Raw genomic sequence first — 16586 nt, 5'->3', positions numbered from 1 at the left:
ACTTTCCTTCCATTTTTGTACGTTTCCTTTTCCATCCTTTAAGTCATTCCTGCCTTAGAAGATCTGAAACTACTCAACACACTAATCACGGCATCGAATGGAATTAAAGGTGATTAAAATAATTAATTTAAAAGCATAGGAAACATGTTTTTCACATACATCACATACTAAGGAAGGAGAAGTAAAACCATACAATTAATATGAATAAGTGGGTGAAGGATTGAATAAATCACTCAGATTAAGCATAAAATATATCATAAAATATGGGTTTATCAACCTCCCCACACTTAAGTAATAGCATGTCCTCATGCTATGTCCAAGGTAAAAAAAAAACAAGGTTTTGAAGTGGTTGAATGCCATGCAATGCAATTCTAATCTAAATGCAACTAACTAAATGCATGATACAATTCTAATTTTATTCACTCATATATAAAGCTTATATGTAGTTATGTCAATTCACATTCTCAAGGATTCATATATATATAGCTAACCTTAGATAGTGATAAAGCACTTCTACAATTGAGATGGGAAAAGAAACATTTATTAACTCGCAAGACAATTAGTAATTTAAACAGAGATATATGTTAATGAGTTAGTGAACCCTCACTGGATTTTGTGTTTACTCTCTAATCACTCAGTGTTTATTGGGTTAATCACTCTATTCTTCTTTTTATCCATACTTTCTATAACTTTGTTTTTCATCTAACCAATCAACAATTATAAAATATAGACATACCAAAAATCATGAGGTCTTTGATTAAGGTTGTAATGGGGCTAAGGTAAAGGTAAGGGTATATGTATAAGGCTAAGTGAGCTAATGAGTGAATCCTTAATTAGTCTAAGATCTCACCTAACATACATACTTAGTAAAACAAAACTTCTTTACCTATTTTCCCATATTTTCCCACTTGTTGTTACATGCCCATATTTTGTTCTTATACAATGTGCATTTGCTTTAATTTTGCAAAATCTCTCTTTTTTTTTTAACATGGTAATTAATTATTTTAATTCCACATGAGCATGTTTCCCAAAAATTCTTGATTTCTTTTCAATTTTTCTACCCTTGTTTCTGTCATCCATGTTCCCATAAAGTTTCCCCACACTTAATTAATTACACAATTTCTATCTTAAGCTAACCAAGGATTCAACTTGGGATTTATTTGTTTTTCTGCTTAAGGCTAGTAATGTGGTTATAGAACAAGAGGGAATTACAAGGTTCAAAGGGCTAACAAGGATGGCATAAAAGGTAGGCTTTATTTGGGATAGTGAGTTAAAATCAAACAAGGCCTCAATCACTCTCTTGGTATGTATCTATATTTTATAACTGGACATATAGATTAAAACAAAGCAAAGAACACTATAATAGAAAAGAAGAGTGGAACACACAGGAATAAAATATTATGGTTTAAATATAACCATACAATTAAGCTCAAAACTCACAAGCTGTATGTTCTCAAACTCATAAATCATATATCACTCATGTATGTCATGGATGTTTAGTTAAAATTTCCCATTATTCTCATAAAAAAAATTGTCTTAGGTGGCCTTTAAGGTTTTAATGTTCCTCCTTGATGAAATGTTGTCAACTTAACTATATGATGTAATGCTCTATATACAAGGTTTATGGATTTAAATCTGTTATGTTCAATTTCCTAGCTTACTTCCTTTTTATATTTTTTCAATTTAGACTATGCTATCTTATGCTAAAAAGGGTAAACTATACTAATTAATCCACTAATAAGTTAGAATTGTAAACTAAACTAAATAACTAAAATAAACTAAATAGCTAAAATATGAACTAAAAATGCAAAATGCAGAAATAGAGTAGAAATACATCAAAGTAGCAATGTATAAGTACTCAGAAAATAACAATAAAAAGAAAAAAATTCAGAAAAATATCCAGAATAAAATAAAAAGAGATGTAGTGGTTCACCAAAATGAAACGCCAGAGATGGCGACCTCCCCACACTTAAAATAAAGCATCGTCCCTGATGCTCAGTCAAGCAAGGTGTGAAGGGGTGTCATCACTGGTAGGGATGGTAGCTGGAGTCTCGGTGGTAGTGGGCTGAGGGTCTGGCTGCTGTAGAGGAGGTGCGGACTGGATCGGGATCTCAGGGTCTGCGGCCTCAATCTGAGGTAGAACCTCTGCCTGGGGAGTAGCCTGCTCTGTGCCTGCCTGCAGATGGGTCTCCTCCTGGTGCTCATCTGCCTCCTCCTCTAATGGCTCTGATGGTGAGTCAGGCTCGGAGGGGATGTCACTGCCCTGTCGGATCATCAGCTTCAGATGCTCATACCGGCGCCGGTTACGACGCGACATCTGATCAAGTTATCGAAATAAGCGGTGCACGAGGCGGTAGACGGGCTCTGAGGTAGGTGGAGGTGCAGTGGTGGCAGCAGGGGCAGCTGTGGATGAAGAGGGTCCGGCAGACGGTGGGGCTGTCTCATCAATAGCAGTGAAAGGTGGTGGTCTGTAGCCCAAAGGTAGGAAGTTCCTACTGTGAGGAATGATCTTCCTACAGTCCGTAGCCGGTGGTCTCTCATCGGCATCCTCTCATGGCACGTCAGCTCGCTGGACTAGCTGTGTGACCAGATAAGGAAAGGGGAGAGTGCCTCGGACGTGGACCCTGGCCATATAATGCCGAATAAAGCGTGGCAAGTATAGGTCCTTACCCTCCATCACACACCAGAGGAGGGTGATCATAGCAGCTGGAATCTCTGTCTCATGAGTACTCGACATCACAGAATTACTTAGGATTTGATGCCATAACCGAGCCTCATCATTTAGGTACGCCCTTTTGATACCCTTGGGCAGGGTGGTGTTCTGACCCATTTCCCAAGGAACAGTCGGATCCAGGGTTATCCTTGCCTTGACAGCATCCCAATCAAACCTCAAGAGACGCATGTCCTCCTCAGCATTTTTGTAACCATCAGGCTGATCAGACTTAGGTGGGAGCTGTAGGATGTCCTCTAATGAGCGGATAATTTGTACGCTTTTTGGCATTGTTTTTAGTATGTTTTTAGTATGATTTAGCTAGTTTTTAGTATATTTTTATTAGTTTTTAATTAAAATTCACTTTTCTGGACTTTACTATGAGTCTGTGTGTTTTTCTGTGATTTCAGGTATTTTCTGGCTGAAATTGAGGGACCTGAGCAAAAATCTGATTCAGAGACTGAAAAGGACTGCAGATGTTGTTGGATTCTGACCTCCCTGCACTTGAAGTAGATTTTCTGGAGCCACAGAAGCCCAATTGGCGCGCTCTCAATGGTGTCGGAAAGTAGACATCCTGGGCTTTCCAGCAATATATGATAGTCCATACTTTGCTCAAGATTTGATGGCCCAAACCGGCGTTCAAAGTCACCTTCAGAATTCCCAGCGTTAAACGCCGGAACTGGCACCAAAGTGGGAGTTAAACGCCCAAACTGGCACAAAAGCTGGCATTTAACTCCAAGAAGAGTCTCTACACGAAAATGCTTCAATGCTCAGCCCAAGCACACACCAAGTGGGCCCGGAAGTGGATTTTTATGTCTTTTACTCATCTTTGTAATTCTTAAGCTACTAGTTCCCTATAAATAGGACCTTTTGCTATTGTATTTTCATCTTTTGATCACTTTAGATCTCTAGATCAATCTTGGTAGCTATCTTTAGTCTTATGCTATCTTAGATCATTGGGAGGCTGGCCTCACGGCCATGCCTAGACCTTGTTCTTATGTATTTTCAACGGTGGAGTTTCTACACACCATAGATTAAGGTGTGGAGCTCTGCTGTACCTCGAGTATTAATGCAATTACTATTGTTCTTCTATTCAATTCAGCTTGTTCTTATTCCAAGATATTCATTCGCACTCAAGAACTTGATGAATGTGATGATTATGTGACGCTCATCATCATTCTCACTTACGAACAAGTGACTGACAACCACTTCTGTTCTACAAGCAAACAAGGCTCTAATGTTTATCTCTTGGATTCTTTAACCGGCATCTTCGTGGTATAAGCTAGAATTGATGGCGGCATTCAAGAGAATCCGGAAGGTCTAAACCTTGTCTGTGGTATTCTGAGTAGGATTCAATGATTGAATGACTATGACGAGCTTCAAACTCGCGATTGTGGGGCGTTAGTGACAGATGCAAAAGAATCACTGGATTCTATTCCAACATGATCGAGAACTGACAGCTGGATAGCCGTGCCGTGACAGGGTGCGTTGAACATTTCCACTGAGAGGATGGGAGGTAGCCACTGACAACGGTGAAACCCTTGCATACAGCTTGCCATGGAAAGGAGTAAGAAGGATTGGATGAAGACAGTAGGAAAGCAGAGAGACGGAAGGGACAAAGCATCTCCATTCGCTTATCTGAAGTTCTTACCAATGAATTACATAAGTATCTCTATCTTTATCTTTATGTTTTATTCATATATCATCCATAACCATTTGAGTCTGCCTGACTGAGATTTACAAGGTGACCATAGCTTGCTTCATACCAACAATCTCCGTGGGATCGACCCTTACTCGCGTAAGGTTTATTACTTGGACGACCCAGTGCACTTGCTGGTTAGTTGTGCGAAGTTGTGTTTATGCCATGGTATTGAGCACCAAGTCTTTGGAGCCATTACTAGGGATTATTTGAGTTGTGAAAAGTAGTGATCACAATTTCGTGCACCATCCTCTATGGCCGCGTCAGTGACCATAATCTGCTTGCCCCGTAGGTGTACTGCATCTAGGGTAGTGAGATAGTAGTTGCAGTAGAATTCCCTAACCCAAGATGCATTGACCTCTGTCAGTGCTCTTTCCAGAAAGAACCAGCCTCTTTGTTTGATTTGCTCAGTGGTGTATTGCTGGAGTTCTCCTGGGATCCGCAGAGTCCTCTCCAGGTACAGGTTCCTGGAGGTTGCAAAGACCGGATACTTCAGCTCACAGTACCGGTTTGCAAATTTTATCGGATCAGTGGCAGGGAGTAGCTGGTCAGCTTTTTCCTGCTGGGTGAAGTTCTTCTCCCGCCATGAAGAATCATGCATTAGATCTATGATGGACTGGGAGGGGTCTCCTTTTTTGCGCTTGCCAGTAGCCTTGCCTTTTCCTTTTCTCTGTGAGGTAGACATCCTGCAAAATAGAAAACCAGGAAATATAAAAATAGGAAAACAGATAGGCAATTATACAAAGAAAATTCAAAGCGGCAAAGGAGAATGAGAATGAGGTAAATGAGTTAGGTAAATGTGCATTAAGGATTGTATAGCAGTTTAAAAGTTTGAAAGGAATAATTTACAATCCAAAATGTATTAGAATTCAAGTTAAATAGAAAAATTGTCATTATGCCATGGTTAAAAAGTTAGAGGAAAGTGAAAAGTCAGAAAAGAGGGTAGAAAAAGTTAGTATGGTTAGAATTTGAAAAAGAAGTTAGTAAATTAAAATTAGTGAGTCAGTAAAATGTGGGTAAAGTAAGTGACATAAAGAAAATAGTCCATGCAACAAGGATTCACAGGTAGGAATAGAAGTAACTCATAACCAAACAAGGAAAACAATTGGATGCTGATTCAAAGAGATATAAAGAAGAATTGGAATCAGAGCATCACAGATGTAGTTTATAAACTAGGAAATCAAAGAGGATAATAAAGCATGCCCTGGCATTCATGAAATGGTTTGGGTAAAGCAGAGTAAAACAGAGTTCAAAATGCCAAACCAAAATATGAATGAAAAGATTTTATAGAAATTTGGCAGCATTCCGGCTAAATATGGATTATCCCGGAAAATAAACAGCAATCAAGGCAGTGCATATGAATTAAAAATGAGGCTGCAGTTACAGATAATGAATATAAACATGAAAATTCAGAGTAATAAGCGGCAAATACAGGAAATCACAGCATATGAACAAGGGCACAGCAACAGCAGAATTGCAGATTTGATAAAACAGAAACATGAACAGTGCAAGTAAACAGACCTAAATCCACTAACCAAATCCTAGGCTACCTAACAACCTAAAATCCACTACAACATGCATATCTAACTAGCCTAAACATGAACATAAAATGGAAAAAATTAAGAAAAACTACGAACGGATAAAAGGGACTGCGTGTTGCGGAACCTGTGAGGGCGAAAGAAGTAGAACGGGTAGAAAACGGCTGGGTGGTGGCAGTGGCAGCGTCCGGCGCGGTGGAGGGCACGGCGGCGCAGAAGGGCAGTTCGGTCAGGGGAGGAAAGGGAGGGATGGGGATGGTGATGTTGGTTGAAAGGCTGTTGTGGTTGACGGTGGCGGTGGTGTATGGTGGCGCGGAGGGGGGGCTGTGGCGGAGGAGGAGGGAGGAAGAAGAAAGAGGAAGAAAGAAGGGGGTTTGGGTGCGGCTGGGGGCGGCTAGGGTCGGACGGCGGTGATGGTGGAGGCAGCTTCAAGGGTGGCTGAGTGGTGGTTGAGAGGGTAGAAGGAAGAGAGATGGGGAAGAAGGTAGGGGGGCTGCACGAGATAGGTTTTCGCATGACCAGGGGGGTTATATTTTGAAATCCACGCGGCCGCGTGGGGCACGCGGCCGCGTGGGGCACGCGGTTGCGTGGTAGGGGTAAAAAATGGGTGAGTGCGATCGCGTGGATCGCGCGATCGCATGGGAGAGGCAGGAGTGGGGTGGACGCGATCGCGTAGGTCGCGCGATCGCGTAGGTCGCGCGATCGCGTCGCTGGAATTTGTGCTAGACGCACGATTCCAGCGTCGTTTCAGTGCAACTCTCTGTCACCATTTAGGGTGTTGTGCAGTCCATGCGACGCGGTCGCGTCGCTCACGTGGTCGCTTGGAATTGGTTATGCACATGTGACGCAATCGCGTCAGGGATGCGATCGCGTGGGTCTTTTGCGCGAAAAGGACAAGGGCAACACGATTCCAGCCCAACTTTCTGGACGTAGGGGTTATACGCCGATCTCTAGGGCACGCGACCGCGTGAGGGACGCGAACGCGTGGGGGGTGTTTTATCACAATTGACGCGATCGCATGATTGATGCAGTTGCGTCGCACCCCACGTTTTTTTTTTGCAGATATGTAATTATGCAGTATGCAGAGTGCAAAATGATATGAATGTTATGAGTAATTCCAGGTTCAATGAAAAAATAAAATAAAACTTGAAAACAACTAAAACTAAATAAAAAATGAAAAAGGAACGATCATACCATGGTGGGTTGTCTCTCACCTAGCACTTTTGGTTAAAGTCCTTAAGTTGGGCGTTGGTTGAGCTTCCTGCTATGTAGGCTTGTGTTTAAATTCATCCAGAAATCTCCACCAATGCTTGGAATGCCAATGGCCTCCGGGGTCCCAAACTAGGCATGTGAAGCTTCTGAACAGCTTCAAATAGATTTTCAGGCTACCGGTGTGATGAATATCAGAGTATGTTCCAGGATCCCAAACTTTGGTTCCAAATCTGCTTTCGTTGTGATCTATACCTTTCCATCTGGGCGGTTTGGAAATTAGATTCTCACCACGGTGGCCAAACGTTCTCCGTGATCCACTCAATTGAGCATGATACCAATCCTTGCACTTCGAGTTGAAGCGTGGAACCTTATTGAACCTTGTGCACCGGCTCTGAGTATGAGCCATTTCCCTTTTACTCTTAATGCCGCAGAGAGCTCTAAGCTGGCCATCTGTTTCAAGCAAACCATATTCAAGTGGAATATTGAAGATAAAAGATAAGGATTTTACCCACTTGTAGTTTGTAGTGGGTGGTAACGGCCTTGGGATAGGTGTTTCCAATGATTCTGTAAGTTCTACTCCCTTATAATTTTCTGGGAATTCTTCCACTTCAACCATCTCTTGATCAGAGTCTTCAATTTCTCCCTCATCATCGCTCAAGTCGTATATTGGAGGTTGAGAAAGATCTACCTTAGCATCATCTTCATATTCACTCGGGGAAGATTCTTCCGTCTCAAAGAAATCACTTGTGGATGCAAGTTCGCTGCTAAGAGAATAGGTCTCGTGATCATCATCATCAAGGAAACCTGTGTCCTGGGTTATTCCGTTTAGTTCTTCATAAGATATTTGCAGTAGTGGTGGTGCAAAATCCTCCTTAGCGTCAATTGTAACATCCTTGACGGAGTTCTCCACAACAACTGATTCTTCTTCTTCTTCTTCTGCAATGACAGCTTTCTCTACTTGTTCTGGTGCGAAGTTATGCTCTATGCTATTCACTGGAGTTTCTTGTGTCTTCTTCACAACACGTTCTTCATTAGATTCTCCACATAAGGCCATGGGATTCTGTTGAGGGGCTGAACGTCCGAAAGATAATTGCTTTAACTTCTCCACCATTGCTTGCTCCAGTTGATGAAGGATTGCAGTACATTGCTTCATTGATTCTTCGAGGCTAACCTGTGATTTTGACTTTGATGGATATGGGTAATGCGTATGAAGGAGTGGTGGTTCTTGGGAGTAATTGGATTGGTATTGGGGCGAATAAGGATCGTATTATGGCGAATGGCGAAAAGCAGCTTGTGAGTGTGGTGGTTCGAGGTCATGTTGAGAGGATGGTCTATTGGCACGGGGTGGGGCTTGTTGGTAGTTACAAGGTTGTCCACCATATCTTTCAGCTGGGTATGCATTGTAGAATGGTCGTTGTCCATGATATCTCGGAGGGTGTTGTTGCCTAAAGGGTTGATTAGATCCTCTTGACTCCATCCATCCTTGATTGGTCTGACCTTGATGCATATTCTTGCTGTGGTTTCTATTTCCTTCAACAAAGTTAGAACTAAACTCAAAGCGAGAGGGGTGAGAATTCATAATAGCTATCAGAAATAAGGGGAAAAAGAGAAAACAAATAAACACGTAAAAGAAAAAAATATTTTTATTTTTATTTTTATTTTTTTTTGAAAAATATTTACAATAACCAATAATAAGGCACACGTTTGCAATTCCCCGGCAACGGCACCATTTTGACGTTAGGATTTTTGCCAGTAAAGAATTTCATAAAAACAGTCGCGTTGTAGATATAGTTTCTAAACCAACAAAAATCCCTTCGTGTAAACGTTTTGGTTGTCACAAGTAACAAACCCCATTTTAAAATTGATAACCGAGTATTTAAACCTCGGGTCGTCTTCTCAAGGAATTGCAGGGAGGTATATTCTTATTATTGGCTATGAAAAAGGTAAAATTGGGGTTTTTGGAAATTGGGCAATGGGCACAAGCATATTTAAATGACAAGTAAAATAAATTAACAGTAAAATAAACTCTTGGCAAGGTATAGAAACCGGAGATCCTATCCTAGTTATCCTTATCAATTATGAAGAGAATTGGATTCTTCTCCCACCTTGTTAACCTCTAGCTATGAAGGTAAGTTAAATAGGTGAATTAATTCGAATCCTCAAGTCCTAGCCTTTCCTTGGGAAAGGCTAGAGTTATTGAAATATGAATTAATGAAATGAAGAAATCCAATTTTCAATCAATAATGAGTTTGATAACTCTAGAGTTACCAATTATTTAACCAAGGCCAATAGGAAAGGAAATTGAAGCTGCTGGAATAAAAATGCTTTTAGATGGGAAGCAATAATCATGTAAATAAAAGAAAGCAATATTAAACTGAAATACCTCAAATAATATTAATTCAAAGAAAATCGTAACATGAAGAATTCATAAATTAAATTGGGAAAATAATTAAAAATAAGGAACTTGTGATTGAGAGTCACTCCTAAAACTAAGAGAAGTCCTAAATCCTAATCCTAAGAGAGAGAGGAGAGAACCTCTCTCAAAACTAGATCTAGATCATAGAAGATAACAGAATATTCGGAGTCTCCCTCAATGGATGCATTCCTCTACTTCATAACCTCTGGTCTACGACTTCTGGACTTGGATTTGGGCAAAAAAGGCTTCAAAATCCACTATGAGCATTTTCTACAATTTCTGGTGCGTGGCCTCAGTCACGCATCCGCGTGGGTCACGCGGTCGCGTCATTCGGAGTTCTCCTTGTCACACGGTCGCGTCGGTCACGCGTCCGCGTCGTATGCGATTTGCTCAGGTCGCGTGGTTGCGTCGGTCACGCGTCCGCGTCATATGCGATTTGCTCAAGTCGCGCGGTTACGCCAGTCGTGCAGCCGCGTCGTTGCCTCTTCGTTTCTGGCACGCGATCGCGTCGTCCATGCGATCGCGTGGATGCTAGTTCCTTCAGAAACTCCATTTTGCACTTTCCTTCCAATTTTTTATGTTTCCTTTTCCATCCTTTAAGTCATTCCTGCCTTAGAAGATCTGAAACTACTCAACATACTAATCACGGCATCGAATGGAATTAAAGGTGATTAAAATAATTAATTTAAAAGCATAGGAAACATGTTTTTCACATACATCACATACTAAGGAAGGAAAAGTAAAACCATACAATTAATATGAATAAGTGGGTGAAGGATTGAATAAATCACTCAGATTAAGTATAAAATATATCATAAAATATGGGTTTATCAGACATCATGAGGTTGTATCGAACTGTCTCGAAATGCAGAACTCTAATTGAAAAATGATTGAATAGAACCTTCATATTCTGCTTGTTCCTCTTTATTCACATCCAAGTGTGCTAGTTTAATGTCCTTAGTGTCGCTTACATCTTACTTACTTGTATGCTTGCCCTTTAAGTTAATCAAAAAGAAAATGTTATGAAAAGAACAAGAGTGGAGTTATTTTGGGAAGTAAGTTCTGAATATTTGTGTAGGGTGATTAGTAAGCTAAGTTAGTTCACCAAAAAAGGAAGAAGGCAACTATCTATCCTGAATCCTATGCTTGAATCACATCCTATGAGACTAACTAAATAATAAGATCCCAATAAGAAAAGAGAAAGAGCAATAAAAGTGAAAAGGAAAGAAACACAATAAGAAACAATGCTAGGCACCAAGGGTTTTAAGATTGAGGCATGTGTCTGCGGTGTTCATGTGCAAGGGATATGCTTGGATGAATAAGCTCTTAGGGGTGCCTCATCACTTGGTAACTTGGATTAACTAATCCGGGATTATCAGCTGAAGGTCCACTATCAAAAGTGACCTTTGCTACAGAACACTTAGTAACCCAAAGAGGTGCTGGACACCAAGGTCTCAAGAAAGAAAAATAACAAACCATGTGCCTGTGGTGTGTATGTATGAGGGAAAGAGACTTGAGGGAGTATGTCCTTAGGGGTGTCTTAACACCTAGCACCTTGAACCAACTGGTTTGGGAGTGTTGGCAGAAAGCTTATCATAAAGAGTCGCCCTCTTACAGAGCACTTAGCCAAAAGAAGAATGCAATAAATCTTGGAAAAAAAGGGAGGAGGAAGGATCAACACTTAAGAAGTCTCAAAGGATGCAATCAAGAGAGTGACCAAGGACTTGATAAAGGCTTGAAACCTAAAAGGAAAGAACCTAAGTTGCTATGCATGAAACCCCATAAACCAGGAATTATATTTCTATATTATCTTTTTGTTCTTTCATTCATTCTTCCTATATTTCAGTACTTGCTTAGGGACAAGCAAGCTTTAAGTTTGGTGTTGTGATGCCAGGGCATCTAGGCCAGTTTCACTAACCTTTTCTTTACTGTTTTAGGTTAGTTTCATGTATTTTCTTAGTGAATAAGGCAAGTTTTGGATGAAAATACACTTACACCTTGATTCAAGCAACTATTGTGAATTTCACAGGATTTCATGAGGATTTTTGCTAGAATTGAATGATAAACTGATGATGCATAATCTCATGAATTTGGCTAGAACTTTGATGCACTTTATTTGCTTGATTTCAGGACAAAGGAAGCAAGGAAGAACCACGTTAGTACTCACGTTAATCTAGTTAACGTGACCACTAACATGGAATGGTAAATAGCTTGCAACGTTAATGAGAAAAGTGATCACCAATAACGCCTGCGAAGCCATCATAAGCCCATGTTAATTGCCACGTTAACTAAGTTAACGTGGTAGTTAAGGTGGAGACAAAAGAAAGCTCCAACGTTAGTGGTAAACGTGAACACCACTAATGTTCCAAGATTTGGCAATAAGCCACGTTAAGAGTCACGTTAACTTAGTTAACGTGAACTCTAACGTGGAAGAGAGGAACAATGCCAACATTAGTGACATTCACCTTTGTCACTAATGTTGGATCAAACTAGCATCGCCCACGTTAGTGGTCACGTTAAGACCACTAACGTGAAAGTTAACGTGGAACTAAGATTGATGAGCCAACGTTAGTGAAACTCACCTTTGTCGCTAATGTTGGAGATGGCATTCACTACCACGTTAGTGGCCACGTTAACTTAGTTAACATGAGCTCTAACGTGGAGAGTAGGGGCACTTAGAGCGTTAGTGACAAAGGTAAGTGTCACTAACGCTCTCGAAGTTGAGGCATAACCACGTTAAGAGCCACGTTAGTTACACTAACGTGAATTCTAACGTAGGGACAAAGGGCACAAGGCAATGTTATTGGGAAAGGTGAGTCCCAATAACGCTTGCGAAGGTTTATAAGGAATCGTTATTGGGAAAGGTGAGTCCCAATAATGCTTGCGAAGGTTTACAAGGAGACGTTAGTGGTCACGTTGGTGCCACTAACGTTGGAGTTAACGTGGACTATATGGGGTTGGAAATTCAGTGAAAAATGTGATTGCCACTAACATTCTCGAACCCACAATGTCACTTAACGTTAACTTCACTAACGCCCATGCCTAATTCATACTTCTCTGTAAGCTGAGCCCACTAAAGATTGTAACTGCTTCAACTCAAGATCTAAGGCCCACATCCAAGACTTGAAGAACTCACTAGAAGATCAAGAGAAGTAGTATATATAGGAGTAGTTTTGAACTACAGAGGAGCTTGGCAATTGGGAGAACTACCCTTTGTATATTTATTTTTCTGCTCTTTTAGCTAAGCATGTATTCTTTTCTGCCAGTTTTCATTTCTAGAGCTATGAACAACTAAACCCCTTTTATTGGGTTAGGGAGCTCTGTTGTAATTTGATGGATCAATTATAGTTTTCATTTCTCTTCTTCTTTCTTCTCTTTTGATTTACTAGAAAGCTTTCGATCTCACTTCAATTGGTTAGTTGTCTTGGAAAAGAAACTCTCCATAATTGGATCTCCTTTGAGCCTTGGAAAAGGGATGAGGAGATCATGATAGAAATGCTTTCTCATGTTGGACCAAATTGGGGTCTGGGTGGATATAGTGACATGTAATCCTCCCAACACTTTGATTTAGAAATACATGTGGTATAATCAGTGACCACACTTCTTCTCTTCCCATGAGCAATTAAATCAAGGAATTGGGCAATTGTTCAAGCTTAGAGAGATTGGGTTGCCAAGGAATTGGAACCCAATCACCTAAGATTGCCAAGGTGATCAATAGATGCTTTGATTGAGGAAGAGATGAAAATGAATTTGATCCGGAGAATACAACATTTCCTGAGCCCAATGAATTCCCCATTTCTGATCTTACCCATTCTCATTATTTTCTGCCATTTATTTTCATGCTCATTCCCCGAAATCCCCATTTAAGATTCTGCACTCTATTTTCTGCTATTTACTTTCCTGCCATTTAATTTTCTGCAATTCTCAAACTACATTCTGTATAGTTCAACTAGCATACTCTTCCAACTAAAGTTGCTTGACCAATCAATCCTTGTGGGATTCGACCTCACTCTATTGTGAGTTTTTACTTGACGACAATTCGGTATACTTGCCGAAGGGAAATTTGTTGAGAGACAAGTTTTCATGCATCAACAACCTATATACTTCATCAGCAAAGCATTACAAGGGTCCGTACTGAACTATCAAAAATAGAAAAATTCTCCTTTACTCTCACACTAACATCTCGGCGACTTCGCCCATATTTCCAAACCCACATCATCAAGGTTTGGAACAACCAGCCCATAAAAAGCATTTTACAGAAAACAGGCTTCGTAGGAAGAATATTGCAATGGACAGTCGAGTTATCCGAATTCGACCTTCAGTATGAAGCTCAGACAACCATCAAATCACAGTATCTGGCCGACTTCATTGTAGATTTTACGGACACCCCAGAAATCCCTACAAAATGGAATCTCTTTGTAGACGATTCCTCAAACAAAACCAGAAGTGGCACAGGCGTGATAATAGAGAGTGACCATGGAACTCAAATTGAACTTTCCCTCAAATTCAGGTACCCTGCTTCAAACAACCAGGCTGAATATGAGGCACTACTAGCTAGTTTGAAGCTGGCTAAGGAGGTTGGAGCTCAAAAGCTTACCATTTTCAGCGACTCACAAGTAGTCACCTCACAAATAACAGGGAACTATCAAGCCAAGGATCCCACCATGAAAAAAGCCTTGGACAAAACCAGGGAACAGCTCAGAAAAATAAGGGAATATGAGGTCCGCCACATACCTCGGGAACAGAATGCTCGAGCTGATGCACTCTCAAAACTAGCCAGCACCAAACCAGGGGGCAACAATAGAAGCCTCATCCAAGAAATGTTGCAGAACCCGTCAATCTCGAAAGAAGAAAAGGTCCTAGTCATAACAGATCTGGATCAAGGATGGATGACTCCCATAATTAACTACTTCAAAATAGAAACACTCCCTACAGATAAGAAGGAGGCAAAGAGGTTAAAACGGGAGGCACAATACTACACCATCAAAAACAATACTCTATACAAGAGAGGGATTTCAACACCACTGTTAAAATGTGTGCCGACTTCCAACACAAAGGAAGTTTTAGAAGACGTAGACAGTGGCATCTGTGGCAACCATTTCAGAGCACAGGCTCTTACCAAACAAGTACTTCGGGCAGGATTCTATTGGCCAACTCTACAAAAAGAAGCAACAGAATTTGTGAAGACATGTCCACCATGTCAGAAACATGCCAACTTTCACATCGCCCCACAAGAGGAGCTTATCAGCGTAACCTCACCTTGGCCATTTGCAAAATGGAGACTCGATCTCCTCGGACCTTTCCCGTAAGGATCTGGAAAAGTCAAATTCCTCATTGTGGTGGTAGACTATTTTACAAAGTGGATTGAGGCAGAACCCCTAGCTAACGCCACTGCTCAAAGAAGTCAAAAATTCCTATATAGAAATATTGTCACAAGGTTTGGGATCCCATATTCCATCACCACAGACAATGGCACTCAATTTACAGATGCAGGCTTCAGAAAATTGGTGGCCGATCTGAATATAAACACCAATTCACATATGTAGAACACTCCTAGGCCAACGGACAAGCAGAAGCTGCTAACAAAGTCATATTAGCCGGGTTAAAATGAAGATTACAGGATGCAAAGGGTGCCTGGGCTGAAGAGCTCTCGCAAGTCCTATGGGCATATCGGACGACTCCACACTCTACCACAAAAGAATCACCTTTCCAATAGCTTACGTAATGGAGGCAATGATCCTAGTGGAGGTCGAAGAAGGATCACCCAGAGTGATCCACTACAATAAAGAGGCCAACTCCCAACTTCAAAGGAAAGAACTCGACTTACTTCTAGAAATCCGAGAAACAGCTCGGATTAGGAAAGAGGCATTAAAATGTCGAATGGCTTCAAGATACAATCAAAAGGTAGTGCCGTGAGGTTTTGCTGAGAAGAACCTCGTCCTAATCCGAAATGACATTGGAACAACTCGACCGGGAGAAGGAAAGCTGGGAGCAAAGTGGATGGGACCCTACCGAGTCATAGAAGTACTCAGAAGAGGCTACTACAAGCTATCCGAACTCGAGGGGCAAGAACTCCTAAGGTCATGGCACGCCTGTAACTTAAGAAGGTACTACAGTTAGGAGGTAGTAAAGGATCTTAGGACGAGGTGCACTCTTTTTCCTTAAAAAAGTTTTTTAACGAGGCACTAAGCCAAGATCCATGAAATACCTAACTTAGAGGGGTAAAACTCCCACATGTATATATTTGTATATTTTCTTTTTCTATAAAGTTTTTTTAGATTTTCCACATATCCTTTATCAAGATGCATTAATCTGAAACACAAAATTTCATCGCCCGATTATAAAGCTACAGATCGGCAAAAGTGAAAACTAAAATTCACTGTCCGATCACGATAAAGACCAACAAGGATGAAAACTGAATTCATCAAAGTTCGGTCAAACAAGGAGCAAACCCAATTTCTACAAAATTGGCAAAGATGAAAAGCGACAAAACAGATTAAATGCAAGAAGTTGTCGAAAGCAACCCATAGGAAAGGACCTGACGAAGTCTTAATAAAAATGGGTTGCTGAAAAATAACTTAAAAAGACGGACCGACATGAAGAAGTCCGACTAGTCGACCACAAAGTTATAAAAAGTAAATCCCTGAAAAGAGGCCTGGCCAGCCCTAAAAAAGAGGATTACTAGAAATAACTTTGAAGGGACCGACATGATGAAAAGGGCCTCCCACAAGCTAAAGTTATAAAAGTAATCCACAAAAGAGATCTGACAAAGATCCAAAATGGATTACTATAAATAACTTCGAAGGGACCGACATGATGATGTCGGCCTCCCACAAACCAAAGTTATAAAAGTAATCCACAAAAGAGATCTAACAAAGATCCAAAATGGATTACTAGAAATAACTTCAAAGGGACCGACATGATGAAGTCGGCCTCCTACAAGCTAAAGTTATAAAAGTAATCCACAAAAGAGATCTGACAAAGATCCAAAATGGATTACTAGAAATAACT

This window comes from Arachis stenosperma, chromosome 1, assembly GCF_014773155.1.
Source record: "Arachis stenosperma cultivar V10309 chromosome 1, arast.V10309.gnm1.PFL2, whole genome shotgun sequence".
Classification (NCBI taxonomy): domain Eukaryota; kingdom Viridiplantae; phylum Streptophyta; class Magnoliopsida; order Fabales; family Fabaceae; genus Arachis; species Arachis stenosperma.
The sequence above is the reverse complement of the archived record's forward strand: the minus strand, read 5'-3'. Positions refer to the sequence as shown.